Source organism: Hipposideros armiger, unplaced genomic scaffold (assembly GCF_001890085.2).
Source record: "Hipposideros armiger isolate ML-2016 unplaced genomic scaffold, ASM189008v1 scaffold_108, whole genome shotgun sequence".
Classification (NCBI taxonomy): Eukaryota; Metazoa; Chordata; class Mammalia; order Chiroptera; family Hipposideridae; genus Hipposideros; species Hipposideros armiger.
Genome location: NW_017731458.1, coordinates 2,837,528 through 2,853,665, shown reverse-complemented (window position 1 = coordinate 2,853,665; position 16,138 = coordinate 2,837,528). Strand labels below are relative to the sequence as shown.

General features: G+C 44.7%; 2 long non-coding RNA genes across 2 annotated transcripts in view; one reads left to right on the top strand and one right to left on the bottom strand.

Annotated features, from left to right (window-relative positions):
* Positions 1-2,418: 2,418 nt before the first annotated feature.
* LOC109385073 (uncharacterized) overlaps positions 2,419-16,138 on the top strand; it is a 30,371-nt gene continuing 16,651 nt past the window's right edge. The window contains exon 1 of the long non-coding RNA XR_002124547.1: positions 2,419-2,663. This is a non-coding gene — a long non-coding RNA (uncharacterized LOC109385073). The remainder of the gene's footprint in view (positions 2,664-16,138) is intronic.
* On the bottom strand, positions 5,526-11,033 carry LOC109385072 (uncharacterized). The gene is made up of 3 exons (XR_002124546.1): positions 10,805-11,033; positions 8,777-8,908; positions 5,526-8,392 (listed from the first exon to the last, which is right to left on the bottom strand). It is a non-coding gene; the product is annotated as an uncharacterized LOC109385072 (long non-coding RNA).

Below are 16,138 nucleotides of genomic sequence, written 5' to 3'. Positions count from 1 at the left end.
TTCAGAAATCTATCATACAAGACAAAAGGAAATGAAAGATCAAATAGATCTTCAAACAAATGCCAGAGGAACATAAGTAAAAAAAACAAAAACAAAAAAACCCCAGCCCAGCAATTAAGTGTGATTGGGAGTCAGGGAAGGCTACATGAGTAAGAATCATTTATGCTACGCAAATAAGAGGGATTTCCCTAAGTGGAATGTGGGGCAAGGTCATTGCCAGTGTTGGACCAGCAGGAGCACAGGCCCAGAGACAGAGCCCAAAGCAGATTTGGATGAGTGAGTGCTGAGCGGGGGTGTGATTGTGAGCTAGGGCTAGAGGAGGTAGGTGGTAGGCTTAGACACTCCCTGATCAGAAGATCAGGAAGTTTCTCTGGTCTCCCAGTCCCCAGGGTCCTTTCTAACCAACTGAGCTAACCAGCCAGCCCCACCCCCACACCCCAGGGTCCTTTCTTAGCCTCTCACATTAGATCTCCTTCTAAGGCATGGTTGGGCAAGAGTCTACTCCCTGTAATCTTTTACCCAGACTGTGAGGGTAAGGAGCCAAACCAAAGTCATATCCTGGGACATGTGTGGAAGGGGGAGAAAGAGGTCCACTGATGTCAAGCCCTGGTAGTGAACCTGGGCTGTTTATGAAGGAGAGACATCCCACAGTGACAAAGCGCCAAGGGTTGGGGATCCCTCCGACCCCATCCTCCTCTCCCACCTTACTACCCACCTCTCTGCTGTTCACAGCGCTAGCTTCTCTTGGTCCAAAAGGCTTAATCTGCTCCTGCTACATGGCCTTTTTCTCTGCTGTTTCCCTTGCATTGAGAACCCTTCCTTCAGACCTCAGAATGCTCCCTTTTCCTCATCACTCAGAATTCTGCTCAAATGTCACTTCCTGGGGGAGGCCCTCCTGGGCTACCTTCCCCTTACTCTTTCCACAAGCTTCTCTCGTATTACTTCATTTTATTTTCTTTATTGCACACCACACATCTGAAACTCATCTCAGGTCTATTTCTGTTTCCTCCCTTATCGTGTCGGTCTCGCCTTCCAGGCAGCACGCGAGTCAGTAGGACCATCTTTGTCATGTGTGTGTCTGTCCCCTTACCTCCTAGGACAATAAATGATTGAATTGGGCAGGCCCAGAGAGCCATGCAGCAGGGCCTGGTGACAGGAGGGGGTCCAGGTGAAGTCTGGGGGTTGGGAGGGAGGTCAAGCTGTCTTTACTCTTCCACACTGAATATGTGATGATGAGCTGTGCTTAGGCGGCCAGGCTGGCTGTCTAAATGAGCAGCAGTTCCTAGCAGTGACCAATCAATACTGATAGAGGAGCTAAATCAGGTTAAGACCCAGCTCTCTCGGGTTGGTGTCATGCCATAAATGGTTTCCCAGCAGCCCAAGGTCAAGGGCACAATTCTCACCCCACTCCCATCCCCCACTGCTTACAAGGGGCCACTCTTTGCTGCCCAGGAAGCCTACCCAGCTGCATGCATGTGTGCTCTGGGTCATTGCTCTTCTTCTGCCCTGCCTTCCTCTTCTCCCACACATTAGAATGCCCTTTCCTTCTGCATTTTATTTCTGTATCCAAGGTCTGAGGTGGTCATGCACATGCTGACATTTAAAGACCCAGCCGAGAAATCAATCAGTGTGGTCTGTCCTTCAGCGCCTCAGGAACCTGTGTGGCTGAGCCAGGCCTCATCTGGCTCACGCCCTATCGATCTGTCATGTTATCTGTGGGCTGCTGAAATTACGTACAGAACCTGCTTTGAGAAAAATGAGAGGCATTGTAGCAGAGTGGTCAGGTGCCTCAGGAGCCAGGCTGCCCAGACTTGAATTGCAGCCTCTGTCATTTGGTGGCTGTGTGACCTGGGCCACTTGCTCAACCTCTCTGAGACTCAGTAAAGGGAGTCGACTGGAGTATCTGCCCTATCGGACTGCAGTGATGATAGAATGAGTTAATAAACGTAGGGCAGGAGAATGACATCTGCCAAATAGTGCTAAATATATATATATATATATATATATATATATATATATATATATGTTATTGTAATTGGCTTTGGACTGATGATAGAAACAGTACCCACTTCCCAAGACTGTTATGAGGATGAAATAAAATAACTCAAGTAGAATCCACTTAGCGTGTTGCAAATACTTAATACATATTAGTTCTGCCCACAACCTGGGGAGACACAGTCTGGTGAATATAAGCCAAAGATAAGGATCCCTTGAATTAATAATAATCATTAGGAGCAAAAGAGGGTTTGATTTATGAATTCACATATTACTCAACTTTTGGGGAAGATAACCGTCAAGCAGAGCAAGGTAAGCCTGCTATGAGTCTGACTGGGAGTCAGGCAGTTGGGAAGCTGCTTTATCCCAAGGAGCTTGTCCAGTCTGTGATGAGATGGAAGGCCATGTGGGCCAGGAGGGTCATGGGTCCTCATGTGACGCGCCAAGCCTTCTTAGCGAGCTGTGGGAGGTAGAAATCCTCTCCTAAGTGATCCGGGCTCCCAGTTTCAGATACAATGTCCTTTTTACATCTACCCAGTGCCTGGGCCAGGACTTGATCATATGCCTGTTTGGATTGAGGTCAAAGGGTAGAGAAGGCTGGGAGGCAGAGGATGAAGAATCACCCAAGTCCCATAAACATGACCGGAGACAGCCGTCAGAACTGGAATGTGACAAAAGTGTCTGGAAAAATGCTGCGTCTGCAAGAGAGAGAGGGGATGCTGCCATAATTGGGGCTCTGGGCTGTGAGTTTTACATACATTTACTAACTTAAAAAAACCCTAAGCGGATGAAGCAGAAGTGATGTGTCTGATGTCACATGGCTTCTAAATGAAGGAGCTGGGATTTGAACCTAGGTTTGTGGGTACCAGAGGCTATTGTCCCCCACTGAGGGTGCAGGTTAGTGCCTTGATGGAGCAGAGACAAAACCAACATCTGCTAGGGTTTCCCCAGAATTCTGCAAAGGGAGGGTCCACTGTGTTGGGGAGATGCCAATATTCAGGTCACCAGAGAGGAGAGTTCTGTTGTGGGTCAAGGTTAATGTGGCCATAGTTTTGTGGACAACACTTCCAGTTGCTGTGTGCCCTTGAACCATTCTGTGCTCATCTTTAGATTATAATTCAGTTCCCAGGGACCTTGTTAGCAGGAAGAGATGTCCCTGATAGAGATGTACTTGTTCCTGTTCGTGGCAAGGCCCATTTCCCAGCATAACTCACAGGTTTTGGACTGTGTGGCAATGTGTAGTAGAGGAAAGAGTATGGCTTTTCGAGTCAGACTGGCTCCACCACTCCTTTGCCTGCCTTAACCTAAGTTCCAGTTTTCTTCCTCATTGGTTAAAATGGGGTTTAATAAAATCTATCCTGAGGGAGCTATTGTAAGAAAATGCCTACCCTAGTACCGGAGGCACAGTAGGGGCTCAGTGAATGGTAGATATCTTTGAAACACATTATCATTCTGGTTTGTCAATCAGTTTTTTTTTTGTGATTTTGTCTCACAGTTGTTGGGTAGCATAGAGTCAAGATGAGAGTTCCATCGGGTTCTAGAGATGGACACTCTGCGATACTGACTGCTGCAAATGCCCTGAAAAGCCTGGGAGCTGAATCTGTGGAGGGGCAGAAGGTGGTCTGAGGCAGGTGAACACAGAGGAATATTTGAAGAGAACTGAGGGTCCAGGAGCTTAGGAATCCCCAACTCTGAGGAGACTCCAGGAGGCCAACAAAGCGGAAGGTGGGAGGCCTAGATACCCAGGAAGCCACAGGCTGGCTCAGCCCCTCCCCACCAACCACCTGCACATTCACAGCCCGCTGGGGAGTTTTGTAAAAATAGATTCCTGGGCCCATCTTTGAAAATTCTGATTGAGGAGGTTTGGGTTGATCCGCATGAAATTGTGTCTTTAAAATATTCTGTGCGGTCGCGGGGCTGCACCATTGAGCTGGGACGCTCCTCTGCGCTCCTCCTATGGGCCTGCACCCCGCAGCCGTTGCTCCCCTCACTGTCCGCGCACCCATCAGGAGGAAGAAAGAAAGACAAGAAGTCTTCCAACCAAAGCCAGGCTGAGTGGAAACTCTTCCCTACAACCCGACCACCGACCACCGGGGAATTCCTGGGTCGCACCGCCAATAGCTGGGGTTTGATCTTGCTCTTCTACCTTGTCTTCTGGGGGTTCCTGGCTGCGCTCTTCACACTCACAATGTGGGTCATGCGGCAGACGCTGAACGATGAGGTTCCAAAAGAACGTCACCACCTTTTTAGTCCCGGACCTATGGTTTTTCCAAAACCAGGGACTGCGTTGGGATATTCGCTGGGTATGTCTGATCCAGAGGCCTCAGAAAACATTCCCCACTTCAGAACATTGTGTATAGTATGCTACTAATATATGTGTTATATACACACAGTTGTTTATGGGGAGAACTGAAGGTCAGGGGCAGAAAGAAGACATAGTTTTCACTTACACCCATATGTGGGATTGGGATTTTCTTTATCATGTATATATATCAAGTAATTATACTTATTAATATAATTTAGAAAACAATTTATTGAAGTAAAATTCACATAACGTAACATTAACCATTTTAAAGTGAACATTTCTATTATGCAAAAATAAAAACGCCTTACCCGTTAAGCAGTTTATCCCCATTACCTCCTTCCGCCAGACCCTGGCAACCACCTATCTTCACTCTGTCTCTATAGATTGCCTATTCTGGATTTTTCATTTCATTTTATATGATTTCATATAAATAGAATCATTCTGACAATGAAGTTCGCGAAACCATCCTAGAAAACGTGCTACATACCTCATTGCTGAATATCACTATGGTCACCTTTGAAGTACTCCCCTTGGGAAGCTATGCACCGATGCCAGCACCTAGTCCACCCTTCAAAGCAGTTTTGGAACTCTTTTTCTGGAATGGCAATCAGAGCTGTCATCGTATTACCCTTGATGTCCTGAATATCATCAAAATGTCTTCCTTTTAATATTTCCTTTATCTTCAGGTAAAGAAAGAAGTCATTGGGGACCAGATCAGGTGAATAGGGAGGGTGTTCTAATACAGTTATTTGTTTACTGGCTAAAAACTCCCTCACAGACAGTGCCGTGTGAGCTGGTGCATTGTCGTGATGCAAGAGGCATGAATTGTTGGTGAAAAGTTCAGGTCATCTAACTTTTTCATGCAGCCTTTTCAGCACTTCCAAATAGTAAACTTGGTTAACTGTTTGTCCAGTTGGTACAAATTCACAATAAATAATCCCTCTGATATCAAGTTTGTGAACTCCATTGTCAGACCTCGTACAATGTATCTTTTGTGTCCGGCTTCTTTTACTTGGCATAATGTTTTTCAGGTTCATCTATGTGGTAGCAGATATCAGTACTTCTTTCCTTGTTATCGCTGAATAATATTCCATTGTATGGTTATACCACAATTTGTTTATCCATTAGTCTGTTGACATTTGGCTACCGCGAATAGTGCTGCTATGAACGTGCATGTACATATATAATTGTTTGAGTATCTGTTCTCAATTATTTTAAATTATCATATGGTAATTCTGTGTTTAACTTTTTGAGGAACCACCAAACTGTTTTCCACAGCAGATGAAACATTTTATATTTCAAGTAATACAACTTTAAAGGTTCCAAAGGTATTGGGTGCAAAAGAAAGAAAAAAAATAAGCTCTTCAACTTATGTTTTCTAAATTGGACACTTTAAATCATTTGCCTAAAATCCGAGCAGGTTCTTGGTGCACAGCCTGATGGGTCTCTCTGTGCCACAGCTGGCACAAAGAGAGGGAGCTGGCTCCGCACCCCCCTCCTGCCCATCTCTCACTTGCCCTCTAGACACACAGTCACTTGTAACTTACTGTTACTGACTTGAATGGAAGTTTTCAGCTGTTCCCGTTCTTCCTCTTTTTGTGGAAGGGCTGTCGATGGGATAGGAATTACAACCTTAGCTGCTGTTTTCTGTGTTGTTTGACTAGCTGGCTACACTTTTCAGGGAATTAATCCCCTAAGTGTGGATGGTAAATGATGAAAACCTGGCATGTAAATAAAGAGGCAGGCAGCACTCCACTGACACGCCTCGGGAAGAGATCAGCTTGGCCCCGTGCACCACATTCAATGTGCCCAAGCTCCAGGGCCATCTCAGTTGGAAACAGTCTTCCTTCCCTTCCCTTCTCCTCTCTCCCTTAGCTCCCTCCTTCCCTCCCTCTCTCCCTCCCTTCTTCCATTCCTTCTTTCTTTCATTCAGCAATTCAATAAACATTTAGGGAATGGAGCACCTAATCTGTGTCAGGCACTGATCTAGATATTTTTATATGAGTTATATTGTGTAAGACTCATAATAATATGACTATATTATTATCCTCAATTCAAACTGAAGAAATGGAGATTTAGAGAAATTAACAATTTTTTTTTCCAAAGTCACACAGCTAGTAGAGGAACCAAGATTTGAAGTGGGGTTCCCTCGTGACCTAGATTATTTAGAACTTTTCTTTTCCTCTTATTTCCTCCCTGTTGCCCTCTGTCTCCCTTTCTGCTACACTTATTCCCATCATGCTTTGTGTGCCAGGCACCCTAGGTGGACACTAAGGATGTCATGGGGAATAAGAGGGACAGGCGCAAACTCTTTCCTGTTGCTCTTTCATTGAGTCCTGTGACCCCTGGGCATCGTCTCAGACCTATTTAATGTCTTCTCAAATGTTCTCTCTCACATAATGAACAAATGTAGCAGATCAAAGAGCTATGATGTTGAAGATGAACTAAATTCATGCCTCCTTTGATAGAGCCCCCAAAGCTCATGGCTCAAAGACATGATTAACAAATCTGATCCTGTCCTTCCCCTGCTCCAAAACCTCCTGGGGTCTAGGCCCTGCAGACATTTCTGAGACATGAGAAATGGGAAAGACCTCAATTGGATTCTCCATGTGAGCTGAACCATATGGAAAGGTTAGGGGGAGCATTTTAAAGAGCGCTTTTCTGTGCATAATGTGAAATTCATGGATGGAGTGGCATCAGCTGGGCCTCAGGCCATGGAGGCATTTCTCCAAACTGAGAAGCAAGGTGAAGGCTTCAAAGCTGAAAGACCACCTCTCCTTAGGGAAAGATGCTGTCAAGACACGTGCACGTCAGTTCATTTCTGTACAGCGCCCATTCTGCCTTTATCATCATTGCTTAAGGTTTTGCAAATTCAGGTAAATTTGTGTTTCTGTTTTGCAAGGAAACATATGCTGAGAGGCAGCAATGTTTATTTTAGTGGAAGTATTTATTTTAATAGCTTTATAAATCACACCAGGATTGCATTTATAGCATTGTTAAGGATCTGAAGGGGCCACTAAAATGTTTAAGTTAGACTTCACTGCTGTAGTTTATGGGAGTTATTATATGCTGTCAAAGGTCTATTGTGATTCTGAGCTAGGCAGAAGGGTGTTAAGCTTGATCTCACCTTCCTGCTCCCTCCACCTCCCATCCTGCTGAGTACCTACATTTTAAAGTGAGGAGTTATAGACAGTGAACTGGGAGACTTTACAAGTGTCCTTGTACTCCTGCCAGCCTCCTCTTGTGTACTAAAGAGGTCAGGATTTAGCATGTGGAGACCCAAATTCTGGGCTCTATGCCATCCAGGTGAGAGACCTTGGGCAAATCGCTTAAATTTTCTGGGCTCTTTTCCTTAGCTGTTGAAAAAAAAAAGGAGTGATAACACCACCTTACCCATGAAACAATGTAACATCGCAAGGTTGTGGTTAGACCCAAGCGAGATAAAAGTGTGCTTGGTAAACTATATGGTTTTTATAATTCCCTGTCTCACTCTGCTGCCAAGTTTTGGGGTTGAGATGAACCAGGGGCCTCCGAAGGGAGGTATATTTATTTCCTGTGGCTGCCATAATAAATTACCCCAAACTGGGGGGGCTTAAAACAACAAAAACTTATTCTTCCATAGTTCTGGAGATCAGAAATTTAAAATCAAGGTGTTGACCAGGCTGGACCTTCTAAATGTTCTGAGGGAGAATCCCTTCAAGTGCCTCTCTCCCAGCTTCTGTGGTTCTGGCAATCCTTTGCTTATAGATGTATCACTCCAATCTCTGCTTCTGTCTTCACATGGCTTTCCATGTGTCTCTTTGTCTCAAATCTCTCTCCTTTCTCTTATAAGGATACCAGTCCCTAAGGGTTAGGAATCAGGAGTGGCGGAGCTGGGTGGTTCTGGCTCAGGGTCTCTCATGAGGTTGCAATCTGATGTTAGCTGGGGCTGCAGACATCTGAGGCTTGACGGGGGCTAGAAGTTCTACTTCCAAGATGGCTTCCTTGCATGGCTGTTGGCAGGAGGCCTCAGTTCTTTATCACATGGACATCTTCATAGGCTGCTTGAGCCTTCTCATGACATGGCAGCTGGCTTCCCCCAGAGCGAACAAGCTGAAAGAGAGAACAGAAGGAAAGCTGCAACGCCCTTTATGACCTAATCTTGGGAGTCACACATCATCACTTCTGCTATATTGTTTTTGTTAGAAGCGAGTCTCTGAGTCCAACCCATACTCAAGGAAAGGGGAATTAAGTTCCACTTCTTGAAGGGAGGAGTATCAGATAATTTGTGGAATTTAAAATCCACCACAAGTAGCTATTAATTCCCATAGCAAGCTTGGAAAATATTATGTTGCTGTCCAAGGGAAATTTGTGTTTGACAAATGAACACACAGGTGGGCAATGAATAAATCTCAAGTGTTGGATCATGCAGGCATTTAAGTAAAGTAGCTGTCTTTGAAGGGGAGAGAATTCCAGGACCCATAAATAACCCCATACCTTCCATTTGTTCACTTGCTGGTCACCCATACTCCAGGAAATTCCACTTCTCTTGGTCTAGACCAGTGAAGCCCAAACATCTGCATTTAGAAGCTCAGCAAGTGACTGTGAGGTGCAGCCAGGTTTGAGAACCTGTGGTGTAGGCAATTATGTTATTCTTCCTAGATACACACACAGCTCCTGATTCTGTTTTGCTCTAGCTTCCAGCTTCCTAGTTTCACACACCAAATCCATTTCCTTTGAGGCTGCATTTCTGGTTTGTTGGACCTTGGTTTTCCATGTGTTTTGCAGCTTTGCTTATTTTCTTGCTACCAGCTTCATGGACCCACCAGCTCCTGACTGGGCTAGCCTCGCTTCTGTCCACCACCCCCTCGGTGGGAGTCAGGGGGTTCAGGCTTAACCAGCCTTTCTGTCCTCCTTTTCCACATACTCACAACTTCCATTCTTTGTTGCTGGATCTATTGGCCAGGTCTTCACCATCAGACCAAAACGGAGGATGGGGACAATTATTCAGATAATTCACTCATTAAGCAAAAAAGATGATTTTTTTTTCCTCCTGAATGATCCAGATAATTATTTTAATTCTCTGCTTCACTTTGTCTCTGGAGCCCTGGCCTCTTCATTCTGTGACTCTAGTTAAAATTTGGTCCCACTGATAAATATTTCTGATCTAATTGTTTCCTCTACTCATGTGCCAGAGGGTGTATTTTCAGGGAAGAGGATCTGTAGGTAAATGAAAATTAACTACAATCCCGGGCAATATTAGAATCAAAATAAAACTGTCATGGCAGACTCGCTATCTACATTTCACTTTCTGGAAGGGCCCCAGTCTATTTCATTCTCCCCCAACCTCCCCGACCCACGAAGCAGCAAGGAGCAAATTACCATTTATTAAACTCTAATTATCTTTCTCGCTTTCAATACCATTCTCTGTGTGTATGCGCAGCACACAAGCCTGTACTCCACTGCCATTAAATTAGCAATAAGTCTTGTTAGCATAGCATTCATATTTATAGACAGGGTTGAGTGATGCTGTAGTCACATGGTGTAAAGTTGAATGCCCTTAATAGAAGGTTAGGGACATGTCCTCGCCCTGGAGCGATCCAGGCACACAGCAGATGTAGGCGATTTGAGGGGACTTAACAAAGGCTTACAGTTTTGAGACAGCTTCAAGCCTTTCATGGGAATCTATAAAAGTTCAAGCAGAGATATCTCACTTTGGGAGAAAAAGTGTATGCTTCTTTATTTGGGTGTCATAGAGACCTGGAGGCTGATGGGAAATAACAGTGTCCTATTTTGTTGCTCTCAGAACAACAGTTCAGAAAGTGCATTGCAAAAAAACAAAAAATAAACAAACCCCAAAAAACAAACAAACAAAAAAGTGCATTGCAGGTTGTCTTTGAACTGGCTGGGTTTGTACCACTCCACCACACCCAGGATGTCCAGGCTGGGCATCTGTCTGAGCAACAAAAGTTTTTCATAAGATTCTTCCATGATTGCCTCTTACACTAGGTAACCCTCAAGTGCTTGTAAGGATAGTAACATGTCACAGGCCAAGATAGTAACATGTATCTTATCAGTAGGGGAAGGTTAGTTGTATACCTAGTTAGCCACGGTTCATGGATCAAATAGGTCCGATGAATCTGGCTCAACAAACCCAGGTCTGTACCGTTACAAAGTACACACCCTTTTCAGTAATACTACTGAGCATCTCCCCCTAGAAATCCAAAGCAGATTCTTTTATTTCCTGTTTCCCACTGCAAAACTTTGCCCTGACTTCTGAAAAGCATGCGGGCTCCCAGTCATCACCATCTTTCAACCAAATGCTGCCCCAAATGGCACAAAGTGACCTGCCCACTCCACAGGGTCCCACTTTTCCTGCATAGGTCCCCATTCCAGGGCACCTGCCAGGCAGTCTGTCCCACCTGAGGAAGCTGTGTGTTTCACAAGCTGCTCATCCACCCTTCCTGCTCCTGGTTAAAGTTCAGTAGCCTCTGAGGCAGTTTCCTGACCAGACCCAGATCTTACCTTGTCTCCCACTTCTCATTTTAACTCATTAGATTTAGAATCCGGGAGCTGGAAGGAACATAAGGAAGAACCTGGCCCAACATTTTCATTTTGCAAACAGGTCCGAGGAACTGAGGCAGGGGCACGGGGGTGCTCAGAGTGATCCATCCCCCTTCACAGACACCTGGCCTCCCTCCACCTATTGTTCAGCCGGGGCTGGCAGCTCCCTGCAGTGTAATCACCCTCTGCTCATTAACAAGCTGTGCTCATTTGCACATCTAAATATCCCTGTACATAGAAAACAGACGATTACATCTTCCCTTTATGTATAGACAGGAAAAGGGCAGGGGAGAGGCAGACAGGAAAGTCAAGTCACACACTCCTTCCCCTATCGCTCACATTCACCTGTTGGTCAGTTTTGCTTTTTTTTATAAACCAGCTTGTTCTTTCCTTGCAGAGAGAGAATTGATAAACTTTATCTTATATTTACTTGCTCCTTCCTTTTTGTTTGGAAACGCTGTGATTCTTCCCTATTTTCACCTCTTCTGGCTCCACTTCTGGGAGAATACCCCATCCCCTCTTTAAACACACACACACACACACACATGTGCACGCCAAAGCCCTCTACATCCATCAGCTTTATGTAAATGTATAAACACACTCACCCTCATTCAGGATGCTCAGAAACAGGAACTGTCTATCTATAGATCAGCCTGATTACAGTTCATTTTTATACAGCTTGAGAAGCGTGAAAAGTCACAGGCTGGGGATAAACCGGTCCTGAATCGCCATACAGATGATTGTGGCGCATGCAGATCATTTATTCCAGAAGCCCCTTAATGGGCCCCTGGGATCCACCCTATAGATTTCTTGCCAGTTTGTAGGAAATGATGCTGCTCGAATGATGTCTTCTAGGGCAGTGCCACCTTAATCATGGCCGGGGGTGGGGGTGCAGGGAACAGGCTCATCTCTGCCCAGCTGCCAGCTTCCTGGGAAAACAGCTCTTAAACAATGGACCCCAGAGCAAGAGGACCAGCCTTGAGAGATGGAGTAGGGCTAGGGGCAAAGTCTAGATAGTTGTGGGTCTTGCTCCCAGCTTGTCACTCATGCCATTCACTCTGCAAGCATTTATTGGACCCCCTACTGTGTGCACAATCCTCCACTAGTTTTGAGCCCATTTATGCGTATTTAACAAGTGCTATAAATACTTGCTAAGTACCAGTTACTGTTTTAACTGCTTTACAAATATGACCTAATTTAATCCTCATCACAATCCTGTGAGGCTTTGATAACTATCATTATCCTTACTTTACAGATGAGGACACTGAGACACAGAGAGGTTAAGTAACTTGCCCAAGGTCACACAGCTCATAAGCATGGTGCCAGTATTCCAACCCAGGGAGCCTGGCTCCAGTCTGTGCTCTCAACCGCTATGTGAACTTGCCATGTAGCTGGAACAATGACAGAATGCAATAATGACTATTGGTTGCTTGCGTCTCCAGCATCCATTCACCCTTTCTCTGCCAACAGCATTCCTATTCTCTCCCCTAGGTGGTTGGGGTGGGTGTGGCCTCATTCCTGGGTCTTCATCAGTTTCAGCCTATCAACATATCCCCTACCCAGCCATCCTGATTGGTCAGGGACGAGCACACAGCCACAGAGAATGACTCCTAAGATGCTGAGGGAGATATTTGGGGAGACTCTCTCTTCTACATGACAGTGTAATGTGAGGAAGATGAGCTGCTGGGTGAAGGGAAGTGAGAGTGGAACAACTATCATGTGATATTTGAGAACGAACGTGTGGAAGGCAGAGCAGAGAGCCAAAGAGACAAATCAAGTCCTTGGTGAAACTGTTTAAACTGCTGGATCAGGCTTTGCCTGAAGCTACTATTTCCTCCAGACTTTTCAGTTGCCTGACACACATAGTAGGCTATCAATAAATACTTGTTGAATACATGAGCTAATAAAAATCCCTTTATTGGTTAAGCGAGTTTCAATTAAGTTTTCTGCCATTGGCAACTGAAAGATTCCTAACACACACACACACACACACACACACACACACACACACACACACACGTGACAAATAGACATAAGAAAAAGGTGATATAAATGTATATAGCACACCCTGGCAGAAATTGATTTTGTTAAAAAACAATATTCTGTAAGATAGGAGGTGGGGGTTTTGCCCTCTTTAACCACCAGCATCTTGACTCTAACAGGCATGGTTTCCTGGGTCTGGGTGCCGATTTATAGTAGTAGAAGGTTTCTTTAAGCTGGGACTTTCTGAAAATGACAAAAGGATCTGTTAATGGTAAGTGAGCCCACACTCTGAAATGAGACCTAGATGTAGAGTGTCACCCATACTTCTGGGCTATCAATGAGCGCACAGTGATTCCTGCAGCAGGTCCCCGCCCCCTGAAGGAATGGTGGTCCTGGTGGCCTGGTGTGACGGAGGGAACAGGTGCTGGTCAGCTAGGATCCTCTTCTTGGTTTCCCACTGCTTTGCCATGAGCTCCGAGCTGGGGCCCAGCCTACCTCTCTCTCCTGGATCTTTATATTAAAGCCAAGCATTTGGTTTTTTACTTCCTCAATGCTCAGACTTTAAGAACTGGATTGCAATTAGTCACTGTCTGTGGAAAGCTGTTTCCCTCTTTGCATCCCCCCAGCTGGGGCTGTGGGGTTTGCAGGGCTCTGCCCCAAAGCAAAGGACTGTGTTTGACTTCATCTGCATGTAGCCATTGTGGCAGGGAAGGGGGGCACCTCTTACATCCTTATCCCCACCCCTACCCCACCCCCAGGAGTCACTCTCTGCTAGGATCCAGCCTGAAAACGAATCCTTGGTTATACAGAATCACAGAAAGTGCTGAGGACACCAACCTCTCCCAAAACAGAATTTCGTGTCACATGTTCAGTTAAAATGAAACCAATGGAAGTGATCCTTAATATTTTATTCTTCTGACCCACCATCGTGACCACTGCATAGATATTCAACATCACATTCCCCTTGCTTCTTAGAAATACCTTGACTCCCCTTGTTTTCGATGTATAGTTGAGCTGTTTGCAAATGCAAGTTATCGGTTTTCTCTTCTGGAGTTTGTTTGCTTTGGCCAGCCCTGGGCCCCTCTCTCTATGGGTCACAAAGCAATTCCTGGAAGGTTGTGTGTGTAAGGGTGGGTCTTAGGTATACCTCAGTACATAAGAAAGACTGCATGTAAAATAAGTATGTTAAAAAGCTGGTATGATGGTGCCCGGGCCCTGGTGGGCAAGCATTTTCCTTCCTTCGTATAATGCAGGTCTTAAAAATAGCGAAGTCCTGTTTTAAAATGTAGAGTCTTTTTTCCCTACCCAATGGAGGTAGAAGTTAGTCCCTATGAGGTTTAGTGGGTGAGTCTTACGTTAAGAAAGCCCCTTCTAGATCTGATATGTTCCCCAACAGGTAAAGACATTTCTCATTCAAGACTATCTGCGAAGATCAAAATGAAGATTTTTATTAGACAGACAAACCTCAACATCTTTCACTAATGTAAGAAACAAGAAAATAAATTGTCTAGGTATTGTCTACTGTCTGGCTGGCATAATTGAGCACCTGAATTCTTCTCTGATATGTAAGCTATAATCAATTCTCGTCTGTTTACTAGGGGGTAAAAACGGTCCTCTGACCAAGCAGTCATACTCTTCTTACCCTGTTTCTCCTTCCCCTGGTGAGGGCCAACCTCTGACTCATTCATTCCTCTTCCACTGTGATGAGAGTCCCTCCCTGGTGTTAATATGTGTCCCTGGGTCTGGTCCTGTTGTCCTCCCACCCCCACCCCAATTCCATATTCCTCTGACTCCAGCTTGTCACCAGGTGTTTCCTGTTGATACCAACAGAGGAGGCATGACTGGGGATGCCCGGCAACATCTATGCTGAGGCTGCCAGTGCCCAATGTTGAGAGTTGTTCTATCTGTGCCAAGGGTACTGTTTCGTGCAGCAACCAGACCTATTTCTGAGCCACGGATGGTTGTGGTTTAAGGTTCTAGAACCCAAGCTGGGGTATCTTAGGCAATAGCTTTTGTTGGCTTCCTTCAAAAGTCATTGAAGCTCCCTTGACCTTGGAACTCACTCGATCGCCATCCAAAGGGTCAGGACCTTCCAGGTAACCAGCTGAAGGACAACCTCAGAGACAGACACTTAGCTGTGCTCACATCACCCTTCTGTCTCTTTGTCTTTGAACCAAACTGGGTTACCTTAACTCTGTAGTGGATTCAACTCTTGTTGGCTGGGTGACTTTCAGTAGGCAGCTTACCCATTCTGGGTCTTATTTTCTCATCTGTAAAATGGGAATAACACTTTTCTCACTGGGGGGTTGTAAAAATTCAATGAGCTCAAGTATTCCATGTGCCAGGCGTGGAGTAACTATTCAATAGATGTCATAAGTTATTCTTAGGAAACATTTCAGCCTTTAACCAGTTTTCTGAACACATCTGACTGTTAGGATTACTTTATTTTTTACATGTTTGTTTCCATTTATTGAACACTTTCTATATGCCAGGTGCAGCACTGAGTACCTGTCATTCATTATCTCATGTATGTCTCACAACACCCCTAGGAGGTAGATACTATTGAAAGCCTTGGTTTCAGGTTGAATAAATTGAGGCTCATAGAGAACAAATGGACTTTCTCAAGGCCGTTCTTCAGGTAAGTGGTAGAGTCAGGGTTTGAATCCAAAACGAACCAACTCCAAGGCTGTGACCTTAATTTCTCTGACATATTGTCACTCCAGGATGAACACAGCTTAGTCTCAAGCTAATCCCTTGGTTGCAGGAATTTTTTTTTTAGACTATTATTACTGAAGAAAATTCTGTAATGTCATATTAGGTTAACTACGAAATCCCCAAAGCTGGGGTCAGGGTCTTTTAACAGTCTGGTGTGTTCTGCTTGTTTGTCCAGATATGCTGTGACAAGAGTGCCTCTCTCATTTCCTGATTCAAACGAAGAAAGGCATGTAAGCCTGGGTGGAAACGGTGTTTTCTTTCCTTCATTTTTCACAAAACTGGCTTTGGCTGCTTGCTTCCATGGCAAAGGTACAAGGAAAAGGACAGATACTTCATACTTGCCATCTTTAAATTTTTATTTTATTTTATTTATTTATTTTTATTATTAGTTTCAGGTGTACTGAACAATGCAATAGTTATCCTTCTCACCCCTCACAAAGTAACAACCTCCCTCTCCGCATCCACTGCCCTCCCACCCCCGATATCATACATATCTATAGAATTGTAATAAATTTTTATTTTAAATGTATATAGACAGGTGTTGGTTTATTAATTTGTCATGCTTTGCTTTAGTTTTTTTGAATAAATTTTTGTCTT